The sequence below is a fragment of the Bidens hawaiensis genome, unplaced genomic scaffold (assembly GCF_021521415.1).
Source record: "Bidens hawaiensis isolate Kalapana, Puna unplaced genomic scaffold, B.hawaiensis_p1.1 tig00002525_1, whole genome shotgun sequence".
Classification (NCBI taxonomy): domain Eukaryota; kingdom Viridiplantae; phylum Streptophyta; class Magnoliopsida; order Asterales; family Asteraceae; genus Bidens; species Bidens hawaiensis.
Genome location: NW_027491138.1, coordinates 1207984 through 1230151, shown reverse-complemented (window position 1 = coordinate 1230151; position 22168 = coordinate 1207984). Strand labels below are relative to the sequence as shown.

The 22168-nt window shown below is 36.9% G+C and overlaps 1 pseudogene across 1 annotated transcript; it reads right to left on the bottom strand.

The window, feature by feature from the left end:
* Nucleotides 1-5266: 5266 nt before the first annotated feature.
* Nucleotides 5267-9984, bottom strand: LOC143619987 (sulfate transporter 1.3-like; annotated as a pseudogene). Its single transcript, XR_013151266.1, has 12 exons — nucleotides 9487-9984; nucleotides 9114-9162; nucleotides 8739-8946; nucleotides 7915-8095; nucleotides 7774-7839; nucleotides 7245-7358; nucleotides 6995-7111; nucleotides 6309-6722; nucleotides 6038-6228; nucleotides 5771-5856; nucleotides 5628-5704; nucleotides 5267-5543 (listed from the first exon to the last, which is right to left on the bottom strand). The product of XR_013151266.1 is annotated as a sulfate transporter 1.3-like (transcript).
* Nucleotides 9985-22168: the final 12184 nt, after the last annotated feature.

Below are 22168 nucleotides of genomic sequence, written 5' to 3'. Positions count from 1 at the left end.
CACCAAATACTGTGGCTCCCCATCCGCCCACAATACGCATAATCACATTATTTTCTTAACATTCATGTCATAATCAAGTTAGTTCGTTTAATAAGTTGCAGCAGAACTTGGCTCATAGACCATACTCAACTTTAGTTTATAAGTTGCAGCAGAACTTGGCTCATAGGCCATACTCAACTTTAGTTTATAAGTTGCAGAAGAACTTGGCTCATAGGCCATACTCAACTTTAGTTTAGTAAGTTGCAGCAGAACTTGGCTCATAGGCCATACTCAACTTTAGTTTATAAGTTGCAGCAGAACTTGGCTCATAGGCCATACTCAACTTTAGTTTAGTAAGTTGCAGCAGAACTTGGCTCATAGGCCATACTCAACTTTAGTTTATTACTATTGTGGCCCCCTTCCTCCCACAATAGCCCCATAATCATCACAGACCACGTTATCCCCATGGCCATTACAGACCACGTGGTCTCCCAAATTAGTTATGTTTAACATTACATAACGTGTTTGTATAACATGCTGTCACGTGTAATTTCATTATGTTTTGCAATTCGTATTATCTCCACTCAATATATCAATCAACGGTAATAATCATCTTTCATCAGTACGTTGTCAATCATTATGTTTGTAGGGACTTTTCATATATAAATGTTCAGATATTTTATATCCTGATCCGTTTTCAGATATATAACGTGTATAAACATGCTTTCCACCCCAAAAGTTTATAAAATAGTTTAAAGAGCGGGGTCATGAAACTCACAGTTTTGTAGGCACTCAGTGCGAGGTCAGCTCGGGGTTCGTTTCCCTTGCTATCACGTAGTCCCTATAGTCCATATTATAATAATATTAATATTTTAATATTATTATAATCTCAGTACTAAACTAGGCTGTATAACTAATCTGGGTATAGCTAGAACGCCCAGAAAGTGGCAATAGGCTTAGGTTGTGATGTTGTTCAATGTCTAATACTTAAAACCGAACTTGGCTCAGATTCCCGTTTTCCCAGCTGGGCCAAGTTGTTCGTTTGCGCGTTCAGAAAAAAGTTATGAGAAAATAAGCTTGGGTAAATGTATTGGTTAATAAAATGATTAAGTTATAAAGAAGGATCACATACTGGGGTCCCGGATTAGCTACGGGGCCCGTTTCCGTTTATTCAGTTTGATTTGAGAAGAAACGCGCACAATCCACCCGGATTGTCCAGGTTTCTCATAGAAAAGTTCGTTTTTACTTAATTAATCCGAAAATATGATTTTTGATCACTCTTGGTGTTTTGATATTCCCGCAGGTTCGTTAGTCGCGAACTTACCGGTTTTTATAAAAACTGAATTTGCTTAAACTTCAAATTAGTATAATTAATTAACCGTTAATCATTAAATTATGAAAATTTAGCCACTTATCATTTAAAATATTTAGATTTTTATAAAAATATTTCTGGAATTATTTATTGATTTATTAATTTATAAAAATTCATTTTATCAGCTATATTTTGCCTGAAAATCGTCCGTTTACCCCAAACAATTTCCAAAAATTCCACAAAAATTCCTGAATACTCAAATCATGTCCCAAAACAATCTATATCAATTACAGAATGTAAAAAGCTTGTTCAATATTCTTTTCGGCCCAAATTCGGGTATAAAAATTCGCACGAATGCATATGTACAAAACACCTTTATACTTCTCCAAATGATCTCAAAATTCATATGTGATCAAAATACATCAAATCTGAGTTCCCAGAAAAATTTCATAATTTTTGAAGTATTTTAGCTATTTTTCCCAAATAAACGTCCCAATTCGGTAATAAATTCGCCAAATATTCTCGGATGGTCGAAAAATTACCAAATTTGAACAGGGACTTATTGACATGGTCCCTGATGTCCCTGAAAAATTTCAAGTCCTAAGAATATGCACATCACAACCTTAACCTAAAGAGCCCGTAAGCGAGTGTTTGGGTATTACCTTAGCGGGTTTGGCTCGTTTCCGACTTTTTAATCAAGTTTTCAGGTTTCTTGTGCTTCTAAGAAAGCTAGGTACAAGTCCTATATCACAAACCAAGCAATTTTTCATCAACATAACAGCCCTTAACTTAGGGTTTCGGCTAGTGCACAAAAACGAACTTTTGAACCGTAAAAACGCCGTTTTAACCCTTTCATCCGTGTTTATGGCCAAAAAAACTATCAAAACAGGTTCCTTACCGTGTTTATGATCAAAACATGTTTATGGACCATTTTTAGGATTTTTACACGGTTAGGAATGATTTTTAGTAACCAAGACATGTTTTTATGGTATTAAACGACTTTAAACAAGTACAAAAGCTACTTATTTAAGCTCCTTACCTTAGGGTTTGAAGGTTTTGTGGCTGGAGCAGAACTTGTGTCCAGAATTCTCATGAAAAATATATCACAAAATATCTTAGAACTTGTTTAAATATGAAAAGGGTTTAAGGGGGGAAAAGTCTTCTTTGGCAGGCTGGGCTCGTTGGGTCCCCTTTTGGGCCCATTTGGCCCACTTTTCTTGATTTACGTGCCTGAACGTGAAATACCGAGTCCAAATTTATTTCGGGTTCGGTTTCTGGCTACAAAAATATATCGGGTGCGACAAACGGAGCGAAAACGAGTGTTTTTCGGCTAGTTTTGTGTAAAATTATAAAAACATACTATATGTTTGTAAAAATCAAAAATATTTTCACAGATCGCTTAAAACATTTCAAGTAAGTGTTTGGTAAGTCTTTTTTGGCTTAACGGATGATACAATGCTTGGTTTGTAACTATCTTTCGCGTTTAAGTCTATAGCGGGTAGTTAAACGAGCATGTTTTCGTTTAACTTGTTTGCTACCGAACTAAGGCCATATTACTAATATTTTAGCTTGCATAGATCGTATATCACTTATAGATGGCACCCTGGGATATCCGGACCATAACCAGACCCGTTTGGTTATTCGTTTGTTCATCACGCAATAAGCGGTTAAACGCTTATTCGAGTTTGTAAGTACTAAGGTGTACTCGGTTTTGCCACGGATGTCACACATATAATGTTATTAATAATGAAATAAACGCAATTCTTTCCTGAGATTTTATTTTATAGTGAATATGTATAATGTTTGTTGTCATAATTTGGGCCCTTTTACTTACTTTGTATTATGTGGTGTAGCGTACTATAGAGGCTATGATGATTGGTTTAAACGAATGGGATGACGATTATCGATTCGTGTCGTGTCATGGCAAGATTCGGATGACATAGTCACGAACAATGCAACTGTTGATTTGTAGCCAAAGTTTTTTCACGTACTCAATGTTCATTTGAATTATTCCAAGTAAGGCTTACTATTTTGTTTATGGATTATAGTTTTTTAATTTATGTTTTTAAATATAGTTGTTGAAAGAACTACTAACGCTATATTATTCCTTTGTAGTTTACTATAACGACGATGAAGATCAGTTTAACCAAAGGGACGACGATCAATCGGATTCATATTGTGGCGTTGCAAGGTTCGGACGGTTTGTTTCTCTCTCTTAGTTGGCGATGATGGTGGTCAACTACATGGCATGACAACCATGATTGCAGCCGTGGCGCCACTAAGCTGAGCTTTGTTGGCGTGACAGTGATGAATTATGTATCTGAGCCTCTTTTGCAATAAATATGATGATATTGCCAGTCGTGATGGAGCTTTTCCAGTTTCTTTCTCGTTTGTTGAAGGTTTTAAGCTGGTGGTGAAGGTGGCTTGCTATGTTACGTGTCAATTAGGATGAGGGGTCAAATTGTAATTAGTAATAGCATAAGGGTTTAGGTGTAAATAATGTTTGTGCATAAACGTCATGAACTCTAATGAGAGATCAGCTATGAATTGTTTGGAGTAATCCATCTTCTTTACGTTTCTCTCTCTCAATTCTATCTCTTATAATTCTGCACGTATCATGCTACTTGACAACTTTGGTTGCAGTCGTGACGACCCTGAGTCGTGCTTCATTAACAATCACAATGAGGAATCATGTATTTAAGCATATTTGTTTTGTAATGATTTGATAATATGTAGATTTGAGTCAATGGGTTTTATTTTCTTTTTGTTTGTTATTTTATTATTTTTGTCAATTTGGTCCTTTTTTCACATTTTTACCTCCCGCTGCAAGAGGTCGAAATTTCTATGCATAAACCCTCGCAACACGCGGGTTATAAAACCTAGTTATGTCAAATTGCCATCAAGTTACTAAAGACTCATTGGGCTGCAACAATTAAAGAACTCGAAGGCCTTTTTGATGGGCTAACCGAGCAAAATAATGAAAGATTGAGACTAAAATTAAGTTCATGGGCTTTAAAAAGTGTATTGTGAACAAGTGAGAGCGTGTTTGGGATTGAGTTTAAAAAATGCTTATTGTCTTATTGGCTTTTTCAAAAAGCCATTTTGAAAAGTTAGGATTGAGGCTTTTAAAAAAATGTTTTTTAACCCTTTTAATTAAAAAGCTAAAACAAGAAAGATTTTTGTGATTGCCAAACACATTTTAATTTATTGGCTTTTTGAAAACACCAATAAGCTAATAAACATTTTTCAAACTCAATCCCAAACATGCTCTGAGAGATCAAGGGGATCGGCACAGTTCACACGTCAGGATCGAGAGTTCGGGAGGGACTGCTCCATCGACGAAGTCAATCAAAACCACTATCAAGATGCAAGGATAATCATCCCTGGTGTGGGGTTTGTATTTATTGTTCTTGGATTATGATTGAATTTTGTGGGTATGTTAAGCCTCTTTGGAATCAATTGTATGTTCGGTTGATTTGGTCAGTTTTGCTCTATTTTAACTTTTATTCAAATTATCGTTTCTCGGTTTCTTTTCAATGGGAATAATTTGATCTTGGATTGGTTAAGTAACTTAAACTGGGTCACATAGTTGTGTGATTTCCTATCTAGCTTATGTTTGTTGAACCGGTTATTTACACCCATATTTTATTCTGAGTATTACCTTGGCCCACTTCATCTTTAAAAATGACATTTTTGGCAAGAAATTTTGATAGATGTTTACACCTTTCTTCGTTTGAACATGTAGAGGAGTGTCACCATTTTCTAAATCATCTCAATGAACCGAAAGCTCTTTGAATGTATTCAATTTCAATACATGGTGAAATAGTAGAAGAGCTCTGGCGGGTTGTTGATACTTCCCCGGCGAAATGAGACACCATTTAGGCCGTGTACATTGTATGAGATTTACATATTGAGAACATTTGTTTCATTATTTGTAAATAATTATCACATTACATTTCTAATCATACAAATATTTATTGATCGGCTATTTCTATATCTATGTTTTGACTTGAATCTTCGAGAATGTGTGACCCTTTTAAATAACTACAAGACTATTTATTGGGTTTGTTTTTATCAGTTTCTTGTACTTTACACCTTCTGGATTAACTCAGACATCTTGGTGGAGCTTTGGTGAACACGTATAAACCGCATCCGCGACCGTGAGAAATATCTTGTTTTCACCAATCAAGTCGGGGAAACCCGACGCATATAGCTTGTCTAGCACTTGTTGGCCCGGATTTGCAAGAACAAGCTGCATTTAAACCAAAAGTTTATTATAAGTCCTATGTGACTATTTGTCCGTGAGTGCATCATTGTCCCAAATAGTTTTACTTACTTGAACATCTCTCTTTTGTAGGCTACGGTGTAACTCTTCGAAGGCATGGATTCCACTGGTGTCGATGTCAGTAACCGCTGCAGTTAAACATCAAGATATGAGAACTTTAAACAACTTAAATAACATGATATCAAGCTTCTTACGTGACAATTCGACTATCAAGAATTGAATCTTGGGTTGATATGTTGCTTTCAGATTTTCTTCTTCTTCGGTTAGCCATCTTAATATCCTGCAATAAATTACTCGTGTGAATTTCTGACATGACATGAACTTAACATGAAATTCGTGGGCTTGGGTCGGTTTAGTGTTGTGTTTAACCCGTGAATATGACCCAGCCCTACAAGTTTTTTTAATTTTTAATAATTGTTAAAAATCGTCATAATAATCCAAGTATTGTGCAAAAGATTCACCTTTCTTTGATGTAATTCGAGTTCGAGAAATAAATAGCAGAATCAACCCGAACAATCAAAACACCTGGAATCTTATTCGCTTCCGGATACTGTCCAATATTCCAGTAAACTTCGGTCATTGGAATCTTTCCAAGAACCGCGGTTCGTGGGCGTGTAACTTGCAGAAGAATCTTAGCAAAAGATATCGCAACCTGAATCAACAAAGCCATTAAAATGTTTCAAAATCGAGCTGAAAGACTCAACAAAACAGTTGAAACGGTTTCATCCTTACAGCAATCAGAAGACCTGTCTCAACCGATTTGAAAACGACACCAAGAAATGCACCCAAACACGCGATAAAATCAAACTTATCAATCTTCCAGATCAAAATTGCAGCATCGATGTCAATTAGCCCAATAACAGCCGATATAATAATCGAAGCTAGAATCGCGTTAGGGGTGTATTTGAAAAGAGGTGTTAAGAATTTGACTGTTAGTAATACTACAATGGACATCACAATATTTGAAACTGCGGTCTGGCATCCGGCCATATAGTTAACCGCAGACCGAGAGAACGAGCCCGTGGCAACGTAGCACGATGTCATTGACCCAACAACGTTCATCGTCCCGAGTGCTACCATTTCCTTGTTTCCGTCTACTTTGTAATCTTTCATTGATGCAAATGTTCTTCCGATTGCAACGGCTTCCTGACAGATTAAGGAACAAGATTAGATGTCATTGTTAGCCGAGTTTATTATCTATTATACTTATTATTATTTGATATAAGGATAGTTGTTAAAATATTATCAGTATCATTACTTGGTTAGAGCTATCACTATCTTTTTTTATTGTACATACTGTTAGAAGATATCTGTCTAAAGTTATTCAATACGCAAAAACATCATTCAACAAAATTGTTTAATTTCTTTGAACTCTTTCACATGTGAAAAATGATTGTTTTTGCGGGCTAGCAACTAACCGTTAGCGCGATCATGCCCGCCTAGACGCCGATTCTGAATCCTTTAAGTAGATTGTCACCAGAAAAATAGATTTTGTCAAGTGAGGGAGGGTTGATTTTTTTATCAATCTTTCCTACCTGCCAAAACAAATTAGGGTAATTAGTTTCTGTTTATAGAGTTGGTGATTTTTGCTAGTAACAAATTATTTTTGTACAATCCGAAAAATTATATCATACAGTTTGACCATGAAAGCCAAAACCATGTTCTTACAATTGCAACACCTTCATTGTTGGCATGGGTGATGTACACGAAGAAAGTCGATAAGACAACGGAGATCAAAGGTGCTATCGCAGGCACCCAAAAGAGTTTCTTGTTCTTCTTCCCCTGTTTCACGTGTATATTTAGAGACTTTGCATGAGAGTTTACTATGTTTAGCTAAACGGAACGTGTTTGTATTAACTCTACTAATTTTTGTAGTTATGAAAAATATGTATTCTATAATAGATTATACTATTTGGGTATTTTTAAGTGACAAAAGCTTTGAAGATAAATAGGCAAGGTATAAGCATAACTGCTTACAAAAAATATGTAAATTTAGAACTTTAAAGTATTAAGATGTAAAAAAATAATAATAATTTTTTGATTAAACGGGTCGTGCTCATGTCAACCTATGAATACACATTCGCATTCGAGTTCATGTGTATAACAAGATTTTTTTTGGTTCGTCTTGTGTTTGGGTTTGAATAGCTAACCCACCAACACGACTCATTTAGCAGCCCTAATAACCACGATGCCTTACAATGTACTTGGCGACGAGTAAGAAAGCCAAGAAACTTGTTCCGATAACAATTGTCTGCCAGTTCCACTACAAAATGCAACAATTCTATTATTAATACAACACACACAAAACTTGCATAGACATTGAGATTGAAGAACTCACCCCATGATGAGCGGATTTAAAGACCGACTTCATTACCGATATAACATCAGTCTCCTTCGTGAAATGTTTAGTGCTGATTCCAAGAAAGCCCTTGAGTTGTTGAAGGGCAATGGTGATTGCAGCCCCGCCCATAAAACCGACAACAGCCGCATGTGATAGAAAGTCAATCAAAAACCCCAATCTGATCCATTAAACCATTGTTAGAAACAAGATTATGCTAGTTTAGAACACAATAATCAGTAATGTTTATTCTAATTGATCTTATAACTTGTATAAGATTGGTTTATCTAACTGCTACAAATCCAATTATGTAGTAGTGTATACACACCGAAAACCATTAATGGCGAAGAGACCGGTACTTGTAATCCTAGTCACATATCTGATTGTAAAACCATATCTTATATCCTACCCAATACCCGTGAATTATTCGTGGAGTCAAGGGCGGCCCTACCTTTTAGAGGGGGGGGGGGGCACCCACCTTAATTTTTTATTTTTTTAGTGTGGTTCGTATGAATTAAAATTATTCGTTGTAATTTCCAGATACATTTCTTACCATTTTAATTTATATATAACTTATTACTTAAGGAAATTAGAAATATGTAAATAAAAAATATTGAACTAGTAGATTATTCTATTACCAAGTACAAAGGAAAATAAAAATAATATCATACCCAGCCCATCCCAGCAAAAGTTTTTAAAATTAAACCCATGCCCGAATACCCATCTTAACTGTTTCGGGTTTCAACCGTTGGGTTCAAGTTCATTTGCAAGATGACATGTGATTTTCAGACAATATAAAACAAAAGAAAATATTAGCCGGTTACCTGAGAACTCCAAGAGTAGCTTGAGTTATCCCAGCAAAAAATGTAGCTGTAAATATAAGCCTAAGATACTCATCCTTTTTGGTATCGGGATCAAATTCATTTCGAACAAGCCTTCCGAGTAACAGAGAAACCACGGCCACTGGCCCAATGGCTATATCACGTGAGCTACCCATAAACGCATAGATTAGAGGCGGTACAAAGCTCGAGTCTGCACAAGACTCAAAACATAAAATTTCATACTCATCATTTCTATCGTAAATAATTAAAGAATCACATATAGAACATAATGCACACAATTTGTTCTTGTGTTTGCGGTTGTGTACCATTATTAGTCCTAACAAGACTGAACCACAAACAGATGAAGGAAACACTTACACAATCCATATTGTGGCTTCAGATTTGCAAGTTTTGAATAACCAATATCCTGAAATTAAAAAAAAAATCTACTTAAACAAAAAGGGGTAGAGGCGCAGCTTGTTGCCCGCTTGCCTTCTGTTTCGATGTAATCCAATGAACATGATTGTTTTAACATATATTCTTCATTAAACAAACAAATAAAGGTACTCAGTAAAATCTGACTCATAACATAGGATCTAACGAGGATAAGATGAAGGTAAATATTTCCTCCATTACAGAAGATAGAGAAGCCGCTTTTAGTTAGAACCCGCCTCAAAAAAGTTTATTTTTTTATGGTATAATAAAGTATTTAAAGAAATATTAAGAAACAAGAAGGTTAACTTTTTTGTACCTGAGGAATACAAAGGCTAGCAATAGTGAGTCCAGCAATAAGATCACCTCTAAACTTCTTGATATTATAGTCTCTTCCCCATTCAAGAATTGGGAAAATCGCTTGTGCACCGAGGATGAGCTTTCTTGATTTTGGTTGATCTTTGAAGGACCGCAACGGATCATCAGGAAAAAACGTTTCTTTCACTGTGGTTTTGAATTCCTTCAAGAGATTTGGCTTTGGAGGGACACCAATCTTGTGAATGTCAGGTACATTCGGTGACAGACCGTCCGGAAAAGTCAAACTTTTCGGGTTCATGTCAAGATCTTTGTCGTCTTGAACAGGCATTAAATCTTCTGTTTTTGACGATAAAAATATGAACAAGTCGTCGAGTTCAAGAAAAACAAAGTATCATAATAAGTGAAGCAAGCTTAAGATTATATATATAAGTTTTGAGTATAACAATTAATAAGGCTAAAAGTCAAATATTTGGATCTCAATAATGTAAGTCTACACTTTTGTTCTACACAAGAACACAAAATCAAAAATTGATTGAGCCTAACGTTTGACAAAACATCCTTCTTCAATCAATTTTCTTTATACTTGTTGACAAAATGCAGCATTCACATAGTAATAAACTAAAGACTTTGATGCAAATAATCGTTATCAAGCATCTTTAATCAAAGGTTACGTATCACGCCGCGTATGTGTAGACATTTTTAAATTTTATCCTTTTCCAAATTAATGATAACGATGTTGAAGTTCTCTTCAATATTCTCATAACAGGAACGAACAGCGAGCCAGTCCCCTTATCACTCATACTGGATTTTAGAAGCGAGCAGCTTCACAAATAATTTAGTAAAATATTTACAATTTTATTTTTGTTTTTGGGTAGTTTATTTTATTTTAATAAAATATAAACACTTAAATAAATAAAATAATTGGTCTCTTACCGCCCAGTAACAGTTAACTGTTCCAACTTCCAAGCTTACCAAATATGACTGGTTCCACATATAAGTCAAACATGAACAGCATTCATTTGTTCTCATTAGCTAAAATAAATAATACTTACTAAACACGAAGTACAGCTATTATTGTTCTATTCTATGTATGACTAAACAAAAAATATAACGGGCGAGCAAAGTAACATACGTAGCGATTTGGACAAGGATGATACATTGAGAATACACCCGTCTAAAATCTAAAAGTATACGAGTAAATAAAGAAGGCGGCTCAACCTTTTTAAGACATAACACAAATCCTAAAATTTATATCTTTTCGTATGCGATTTCTAAACACTCAAAAGAATACAATTCCATTAGGAAATTTAAAAGATTGAGAGCCAAGAGAGTTGTGATTTAAGATAAAATTTTGAATCGAACAAAGTTAAACCTTAAAAAACTAGGAACTAAAAAAAAAAGAAATATTTATTATTTTTTTTCTTGAAAAAAAAATCTTCTTCAATAGACAGAACTCTTCCTATATATAAGTTAAGTTTTAAACCATTAAATGATAAATAAGAAATTATAAAGAAAATAATTGGTATCCAAAAAGGTATTTATAAAATTTAATATTTTTCTTATAGATAATATAATAATCTTAGAGAAAATAGTATTTTGTTGTTATGCCATTTGGATTTGATATGTAGTCCGGCAAGTCATGCAGTTTAGTGAAATAAAAGAAATTCAATCATCTTCCCGTACATTAGATTCCCTAATCTAGACGGATGATATCATGATGACTTGCAAGTTACAAAATTTTATAGAGAAAAATTAAGAAAATGGCTCGTCAAAAGAGAGAGATTCCAAAAATGATTAATCCCTTTGTCGATTTATGAGGAAGATCCCTCTGAATCTCATCTTCACAATGAGATTCATCGTCCAGCGAGAACATGACACAAACGATGAGATTTGAGGCCACGTGTCAAGTTCTCGTTGAATGTTGAATCTCATCGCCCCATGATTGGATTGGGACGGGCTACTTCTAGAATTAAGAAAAATGACGGGTCAATATGGAAATCTCTCTCATTTGACAGATCATTTTCGGAAATTTTCCAATTTTATATTATGCAACGAAAACTGTATATTCTCATGTAGAACAAGTGTGTTAGGATTAGTGAAGGCTTTTGGGCTTGGGTGGTTGACAATTAGAAGACTAAAGGGGGTGGGCCGTTTAATTATGGAGGAAGGCACATTTGATGTTTTCTTGGTCCCTAAGTCATTTAACCTAATTGTTCTCTATATATATCATAGTCATGTATTGTAATCTTTGTACTGTACTTAATAAAAATATCCTAGTTACAGCCCGTGAACATAGGTCGCCTTGACCGAACCACGTAAAATCTCGTGTCTCTTATTTATTGCTTTCGTTTGTGCGTGTGTGTTTGTGTTTCTGCTACGTACCGACTCTGTTTAATACCTAACAAAGTGTTCACCGTATTAACGCGCATGCCACGTCCCCATAGTGTATGCGTCTTCGCGTGTACAACACATGCCTTTATGGTTTCAACACCGAACATCTCATGCCAATATTTTCTTTGTTGTGTTAGGTGAATACTTTCTATAAGGTCACATACTATTCTTGCTTCAACATGTTTTAATATGAAGTTATCATTTGTATGCCATTAAAGCATCTAAAAGCTCCTTAATGATATATAATTCCTTATAAATTTAAAATCATTAACATCTAGACCAATGTGAGATTCAACTCAAATCTTTGTGCATGAGGCATTCTTGAAATGATGTAAGGATGTGCGATTATTTATAGTTTGTTATGGATAACAAAACTGAAAGTTAGGATTATTACCGGTCACATTATTAGTTGAAATTATTATTAGCCAATAGTTAATAGTTTGAATTGTTAAAATCCAATTTTCCTTTTACAAATAATTTAGCTGACAACTAATTAGAACATCAACAACATAAGGGTTAGGCTGAGGGGTGTGGGGGGCTCTAACGGGGGCGCGAGTGGGGGCTCCAGCCAATAATATTGTGACGTGTGGCAGAGAGAGAAACTGAATAAGGGGGTGTTGGAGCCCCCGCTGGAGCCCCTGGCCCTGGTGTGGAGGGGCTCCAGCAGGGGCTCCAGCGGATTTTTTTTTTATTTTTTTATAAATATATTCAAAAAACGTATTATTAAAAAAACTCATAAATTATTTAAAAAAACACACATTTTTTTTAAATTCAAATTACAAAAAAAAACATACTAAAAATTAAACAAACAATAATACTTAATAATAACACTAATCTAATACAAGATCATCGGGTCGCCTCGCCCACAAATGTTCAACCAACTCATGTCGAAGATCCCCGTGTATCTCACGGCTCTTGATATTTGCTATGTTATGAAGTCTTTGTTGATCACTGATTGTGGACGGTTGTGGCGGAATGTCACCTTGGTAGTTTTGGCAGATAGCTTTGCCCTCGTCTTCTAACGTCATGTTGTGTAGGATCAGACACGTGTAGACGACGTCCGTTATCCTCTCCCGAGTCCAATAACGTATCGGGTTCGCCAGAACATAATATTGTTTTTTATAGCTCCAAAAGCTCTTTCAATATATTTTCTAGCAGACTCTTGCTTCTTCGTAAAATACTTCCGTTTGTCGGCGATTGGATCTGTAAAAGCTTGAACTAACAAAGCCCATTCGTTGTAAATACCATCGACCAGATAGTACCCGTACTTGAAGAGTTCTCCATTTGCAACAAAAGATTGAGGTGGTTCAACCCCGTCGATAAGGTCGTTGATCAAATTTGACTGATCGATAACATTAAGGTCGTTATTTGACCCAGCAACACCAAAAAAAGCATGCCAAAACCAAAGATCATGTGACACCGCCGCCTCAAGTATAAGGGTCGGCCCTTCATGATCACCACGGTGGAACTGACCTCGCCAGGCCGTTGGACACATAGCCCATCCAACATGCGTACAATCGATGCTACCTAGCATCCCAGGAAAACCATGTTTTTCTGCGTGCACCTCATATATGCGTTGGATGTCATACATTGTAGGTTTACGCAGATATCTCCGAGCGTAAGTCGATATGACTCCTACGTATAATATATATTACAAAATGTAATAAATATTTAATAAAAAGTAAAATTAATGTTTTTTACCTTGGTAGAAAAAATGAAGGGATTCACGTGCAACCCTTTTCGACATCTGTAAATACTCATCCAAAGCGTCCGACGAGATGCCGTACGCTAATTGACGGATAGCAGCCGTGCATTTTTGAAGAGGGGTGAAACCGGGGAGACCCCTAGCATCCTTCCTTTGTTGAAAAAAGGGATACCGTGCCTCTAAATCACTTGCTATACGCATGAACAATTGTCTGCTCATTCGGAAACGAGTTCGAAAATCCGACTCCTCATATACCGGTTGAGGGCTAAAATAATGCCTAAACAAAGTATCGTTAGCACCCGATCGATCACGATCACGAGGTGGTGCTCTAACCCTCGGGAGTCGATGTTGATGGGCTTGATTTTGCAAGAGATCGACCACGGTTGCGGTCAAAACTCCCCCTACATGAAGAAGCAAATCATCCTCTTCGGAGGAGTCGGAATCAGACGAGTACGACGACATTATTTTTAAAAAAAAATTGGGAAGATGGGTTGATTTTGGGTTTTATTTTGAAGTTGTGGTGATTGATATGGGTGAAATGGGGTATTTTATAGATGAAATGGGGTATTATTTAGGTAAAATTTTTTTTTTTTTTTTAATTTCTCACTTCCCAACGGCTATTTTCTCACTTCCCAACGGCTATTTCTCTCTCTTCTCCCGCGACCAGGCTCACGCCTGCCTGGATTTCCGCGCTCGCGCCCGGCTCGCGCCCCGGTGGTGTGGGGTTAGCGCCCCGAGGCGCGAGCGGAGGGGCTCTCGCGCCCAGGTTAGCGCCCCACACCCCTCAGCCTTATATAACGCCAATCAAGTCATCTCAGTCTGACCTTAACCCTTCTTACAATAAAAAAAACTCAAAAATACATGTTCTCTTTCATCCATTTCTCACATGGCCCCTACTTAGGCGACTTTACACCCCTTCTCACAACTTGTATGTAGGCGACTTTACACGTGAGCTTAAAACGTCCTATAAGTTATAGGTGAATATTACTTGATTTCTAGTAGAACTTAAAAGTCGACATAACAAAAGTCTTAACTAGATTCGTTCACAATACACACACTTCTTCTTTGAACACCATTGATAGTGGTTGCATTTTATGCCAATATGCCTACAAAATCAGATAGGGACCCCACAACTCAAAGTCATAAAGGGCATGCATGTATATTTGATTATACATTTTAATCATTAAAAAGCCCAAAAATAAAATAAAAAAAGTCTGATATATATTATTATAAACTTTCTGGATTTATTTGTTTGTTTAATAGCGTCCAACACATACAGATATCATCTGTGTTTTTTTCCTCGATATTTAAGCTAATAAAACTTAAGTTAATTTTAAGGTGCATGTATATGTGAGACTTTTTATAGAAGTATTTGAGACTTTTTTATTTTGTCATTCAAAATAAATAAATAATCTACCGCATCAATCCTTATATTTAGACGTCCATCGAGGGGTGCAAATAAGCTAAATATTTGTAAGCTACTCAAAATTAGATCGTTAAATTCTCGAATGACAAAATGGCAAAAGACGTCCTTTACGTTTGACCCGATTTTCAGTAGACGTCCTTTAATGAAAGAAATAGCAAAAGGCATAAATCATGTTTCAAATTCCTTTCACTTTACGTCATTTGGCACTAACCCAGTTAACCTTTTTTTGTTAAATCTGGTCATGTGCCTTGCACATGAAGGCAGTGTGGTCATTTTACCCATTTAAGGATATTTACATAATTAGACTAAAGGGTTGGCCATTTAAAAAACTCTCTCTCTCTCTCTCACTCTCTCAACCTGCAAATTCCCAATCAAACCCTAAGACACAAATCCAATCAAACCGCCACCCTAAGACACAAATCCCCAATCAAATTCTCATAAGCATCTCCTATCTTGCTTTCAACCTGCCACACCGTTGCTGACGTGTCGAACCGCCACCATGAATGCGTCCAGGAAGGCGTACACAGAGACGGGGCCGAGGATCAAAGGACGGTTTGCGAAGCGAACGGAAACGGAGGTGGAAGCCAGTGGCGTGTTCATCTCGCGGAATCGTCATACGGCGTCGTTCCGTCGTACTAATAATGCTTGTCACCGATAACGAACTTATTTTGTGTCAATTGGGAAGAATTCACCAGACCCAAGTACCCGCCGGGCGACCCGAGGGTCCGATTCTCGGGGATATGAAGAACGATAAGCCGCCGCCACCCGAAGGGGATAACGGGTTGAGGGTTGTGATTGAGAATGAGAAAGCTATGGAGAATGAAGTGGTGGAGTTGGTGCGGGTGTCGGAGAAGCGAATTGGGGTGGTGTAGATGACGGTGCCGGAGGAGGAAGATGGGAAATCGGAGTCCAGGGCGGCGGCGGTGGTGGGAGGAGCCGGAGAAGGTGAGGTTTTGAAGAGGGAGATGTGGGAATTGGAAGGAGATGGTTCGTGGGTATGCGGTTGATCGGTTGATTATGAAGCTGAGTGCGGTGATGAGCTCCTCAGTAGTGATGGTAACGGTGGCAGGTGGTGGTGGTGGTAGGTGGAGGTGATTGTGGCTCAGAGATCGGAGATAGAGGTGAGAGAAAGAGAAGAGATGAGATGGGGAGAGTATTTAAGTGACAGAAATAACCACTCAAGAGGTAAATGACTAAGTTGCTCTCACATGATGCGCACATGACTGAATTTAACAAAAAAAAATTAACTGGGTTAGTGCCAAAGGAGGAAGGAATTTGAAACATGATTTATGCCTTTTGCTATTTCTTTCATTAAAGGACGTCTACTGAAAATCGGTTCAAACGTAAATGACGTCTTTTGCCATTTTGTCTTCTCGAATTAAGCAAAGCATAAACAAGCTCTAGTTATATTGGTGACCTTTTAATTAACAAGCACGAGCGTCACGATCTACATGCCAAGCTTAACTAGGCTCGGGGCTTACGGGCCCGTTATTTATTTAATTTTTATTTTAAATATACTTACATAAAAATTAATATTATACATAAAAAAAACCTTCATTAAATTATAAATAAATAACAAATGAGGTGAGTACAAACGAACCCAAGGTAGAAAATTACTCAAGAGTTGTTTTTGAACACAATTAATTTAAACTTGCTCAAGTTTAACATCCTTAGACGAGTCCAGACTCAACTCATTTAAATAATTATATCCCTATATACATTTGTAAAGCACCATGGATGGTTGATGTTTTTAAATTAAATAACAATATACATTAAAAAAATCCTATAAAAAAACAATTAAAAAAAGTCAGTAAAGGGTGTATAATACGTTACCATTTACGGAAATCTAGCTCGAATTCCGTCCATTTTCATGACACCAACTTTACCTAAATCGACTTCCCTTTCAGCGACGAATAAAATACAAGCTACAAGTTTGTGACAAAAATGGATACAAATTCATAAAAGAAAGACAAAATGACAAAAGACGTCCTTTACGTTTGACCCGATTTTCATTATACGTCCTTTAATGAAAGAAATAGCAAAAGGCATACATCATGTTTCAAATTCCTTTCACGTTACATCATTTGGCACTAACCCAGTTAATTTTTTTCGTTAAATATAGTCATGTGCAAGGCACACGAAGGTAGATTTGTCTATCTACCCCTTAAGGGACTGTTTGTGTGGATTCCATAAAGTTTGAGCCAAAAAAAATAAAAATATTTAATTTATGTATATATATATCATATATACTCTCTCTCTCACCCCAACAACCGGCCGGCCGTCCTTCACCTCCATCACCGCCACGGTCCTCCACCTCCATCGCCGCCACCGTCCTTCACCTCCATCACCGCCACCGTCCTTCACTTCCATCACCGCCACGCTCCTCCACCTCCATCCCTTTCTATCTCTATCCCTTTCTACTCTCTCTCCCTCTGTCTCTAAAATTCTCCATCTCTGATCCATATCCTTAACCCCTTCACATATCTGATCCATCAAAACCCTTCATACCCTACCGCCAGCAAAGAAACATCACCGTAACCACCGCCTACACCCCATTTTGAAACTGTACCGCCGGCGCCATCGTTTTTGTATTCCCCAACACCACCATTGTTCCAGTATATCCCCACCCCTCCCTCCAGCGGCAACCACCACCACAAATCACAGATGCTTCTCTCCCTCTCACTCTAAAAAACCCCCCAAATTGCAGGTATTTCTCTCTCTAAAGAGAACCCAAAATCTTAGATTTGGACTAATTTACCGGGGGTTTGAGGTTCCTATCTCTCATCTTCCTTTCTCTCTGCTCTAATCAACCTAGAACTTGAATGATTTGAAGATGATGGCTAGTTATGGAGAAGATGAAGATGGAGCCATTGACCCTAGTCGGAGACAGAAACCAAGATGATTTTGGTAGACAAAGAGACACCCGACCCACTTCTCGGATCTGGGTCTTATATCGACCCGAACAACGGAACAACAGCTGATCCTCTTTTGCAGAAATACGGCTGCTGGCGTTAGGAAGGAGAGAGTGTGAGAGGGAGGGAGGAGATATATGTGTGTGTGTATATATATATATTAAATATTTATTTATCTTTATTTTTTTAAAGTATTTTCATCATAGCTCAAACTTTATGGAATCCACACAAACAGTCCCTTAAGGGGTGGAAAGACAAATTTACCCTCGTGTGCCTTGCACATAACTATATTTAACGAAAAAAATTAACTAAGTTAGTGCCAAAGGACGTAACGTGAAAGGAATTTGAAACATGATGTATGCCTTTTGCTATTTCTTTCATTAAATGACGTATAATGAAAATCGGGTCAAACGTAAAGGACGTCTTTTGCCATTTTGTCTAAAAGAAATTTGAAACTATAAAATGGGTACATAGAGTAATGGGGTTTCTGGTTTCGATTAGATCGGATTGGACTGTGTGTGGAAGCAAGAGATTTGGGACCAACGATTTAGAAAATGTCAAATATTGTAGGGACGAACTTAGTGACGATTTTTGATTTTTGGGTCAACGGATTAGATTGATGGGGACTACGGAATTGGAGTTGAAGTCAGAGACAAAAAGTGCATAACGTGTTTTAAACCTTTAGAAATTGTGGTTTTGATTTGAAATTAATGAAAGTTAATTATATCTTTAGTTAGACTTCTTTATTATTTATTTTATTTATAAAACTACATATATTTGAGTTCAACTTAATGCACTTGGCCACTTGTTTAAAATGTATCATGGTTTTATACACAAAGTTTGGGTTGGACCATTTTTTTTGCTAGATTTCGTTATTACGGGTTTGGACAATATAAATTGAATGGTGGTTGTGTGGCGGAGGGGCCGATGTGCACATGGAGGATGTGAAGGCTGCCGGTGGGGCGGTGGCTTTTAATGTGGAATAAACTTTCTTTCTTTAGATTCTGGCCACTTAAAGTTTTAAGTTTTACCCTTTAGCCATCCTATATAATTTAGTTATGAAAAAATTACAAATTTTGTCCTTTATTACATAAATTATGGAATAGGTCATTTTTCAAAATGAGTTTTACTCTTCGTCTTTTATTTGCATGTTTGCCATGGTTTTCGTCCTTTAAGCTAGCACCCGTTAAGTATCCCCATATGCATAAAACGTGATGAGCATAATAGTCTTTTCCCTTTCCCTTCTCTTTCCTCCTTCTGCCCTGTTATAACAACGCCTCCATATTCAAGTTTCTTCAAGATATAATATCCCGTACGGACGACGTTGATGAACTCGTAGTTGCCGGAGGTAAGTCCAACGCAGGTATTCCACTTGGTTTTACATATCGCTGCGTTATAACCGTTGTTTTGAAGATATATCACATTTCTGTTGCGGATCTGTCTGTTAGGGTTTGGAGATTGAAAAAGATCATTCGCTTTTAATACATTAGCTGACAACATGTTTCTAAACCTATCAACGTTTTGATTATTAAACACTAATATCAAATATCAAGCTCCCGATTATAACGTTCATATGATCGGAATCGGAATCACATTCATCGTTATCGTCATCGAAGTCAGCATTACGTCGTTCTCCGTCGTTTTCTGCGGCGTGGTGGAGGAAGCAATCGAGTAGTTCCGATAATGTGTCGTTGTCTTCGTGTGCACTGTGTTCGCTGCCGCTGCTAACGTACGCCGGTTGCGGAATATCTCGCCCGACGATCCAATCCTTGACTCGGTCATCCTGTTACACTAAAAATCTATGAAAATCATACTGAAATTACCTTGTTAGAGCAACCATAAAAACATCAGCCAGGATTCCTTTCCGTCTATGATGTTATTAAAATAGCTTGGTTGCCACACTTACAAAGCTTCATCATTAATCTTCTTCTCTGCTCGAACCCTAATTTAGATCTGTGATGAAAGCCCTAATTTAGATCTATGAAGAAACTTGAATATGGAGGTGTTGTTATAACAGTGCAGGAGGAAAGAGAAGGGGAAGGGGAAAAGACCATTATGCCCATCACGTTTTATGCATATGGGGATACTTATCGGGATGAGTTAACAGGTGTTAGCTTAAAGGACAAAAACCATGACAAACATGCAAATAAAGGACGAAGAGTGAAACTTATTTTAAAAAAGGACCCATTCCATAATTTATGTAATTCAAAAGGACAAAATTTGTAATTTTTTCTTTAGTTATTTAAATTTTTGCCACCTTAGTTTTAAGTATTTAACTTTTAGCCTTGTAACTTTGGTAATTAAGCTTTTTCCTTTCAGCTTATGCAACAATAATTTTAGCCTAACAACTTTAGCCATCAAACCTTTGTTACAAAACTTTTAGATTTTCAACTCTTGCCACGAAAATTTCGCATTTTCAGAATAAAACTTTTGCACCTCCAACTTTGGTTACAAAACCTTTACCATAACGAATCAAAACAATACCGACCAAGTTCCCGTTGCGACCCAGCCACAATGTGTAGTAGCTTTTGTACATGTGACATATTTAGCACGCTCCGTTGCGAACGCGTGAATAAAAAATACTTGTTAAAATTAAAATAGATATGGTACGAATTGGAATTTGAAATTAATTTACATCTGATCTCATGTTTATTGGAATTCAAAATTCTTCCACTTTCAAAAGAAATGTTAAAAAAAAAAACTCAGAGAGAGAGAGAGAGAGAGAGTATGAATATTTTGATTCATTTGGTTTGTTGATTTTAACTATTTTGATATAATCGTTAAACCCTTAATAATTTAAGTCATTAAATAAGTTTCAATTTTTGACGATTTTAATTCAATTGATGAACACCACCCAACTTATCTATTAAAACCCCCTTGTGCGCCCAACGTGAGGGGTATTTTCTTCCACACATATTTCCTTTTTCTATTCACATGATCGTCCTCGTTTTGTTAAAACTTTAGAATAGTCAAATCTTTCTACCATCACCACCGCCACCATTAAACCTGGCCACCAGCCGGAAAGCGATTTGAGAGCATTACTAATGGTACCTCGTACAAACAATCATGGATTCGATTGTTTGGTATTGCTGCAAAAGTGGCTTCTGAATAGGCCCCGATGACATTAGAGGACTAAACGATAATACTCCAACGAAGACAACGGTGTTGGTACTGAAGACGTTGGAGAGAAATGGCAGCTAGGGTTTCACTGGTGTGTTTCACAATTTATGGCGAAGATGAACATGGGGTATCACAGTCGTGCACTACCTTCCTTATATTCGACTGATAGAAGTCATACGAAGATCAAACAATTCAGGAAGTAGCTAGGGTTCAGAGACCATTTACCAACGAAATATGTTTTTCCAAAGAAGAGTTCCGACTAACCAATAACTTTTCAGCAACTTGGGTTATTCAATCATGACATCCGGCAACCTGGAAAGATTTCTGGAAAATCCCACATTTTCGGCGAGCTATGTCTAGACAGTGATACAACTTCATGCGAGCTCGCTTTACGACTGTAAGGCCCCCAAATCGGTTTGCAGGAATGATGATGGGGGAAAAGATATTTTAAAATAAGAGTGGATGAAAATACCTCTCACATGTGGCGCACTTGGGAGGTTTTTAATTGATAAGTTGGACGATGTTTGTCAATTGGACTGAAATTGTAACATATTGAAACTTTGACTCAAACTGTTAAGGGCTTTGCGATTGAACCAAAATAGTTAAAATCAACAATCTAAAAGGACCAAAATAGCCAGTCCCTCAAAAAAAATGTTGGAATGTTTAATTTGGTTTGCGTCGAAATGGATTTCAGGTCGGGTCGGATCGAAACAGGTTTCGACTCGGCATGATATATGTCAGTTCAGAACGAGTATTAATTCGGACCAAGTTTCGGGTTAACATGTTCAGGTTGGGACGGGTTTCGGTCGGCATGGGTGTCACACCCCAACGTACAACAAAATATGCCGGGGCGTAACTGATTGCTTAGTAGCTCACGAGACACTATTAAATTTTAGTGAGAATATCTAATTATTATATTTCATAAAATTGAAACATTTATTCAATACAACAGACAATTCCATAACAAAATAACTATAGACAAACATGTATTTATCGTTGATATCCTTAGGTCAATCTACTAGCTTCAAACTTCAATCATCCAACAAAGCCACATGTAACATGCGTAAAAATAGATATATTTGTCAACAACACATATTGAGTGAGAAAAACACAAGATTTGATATATATT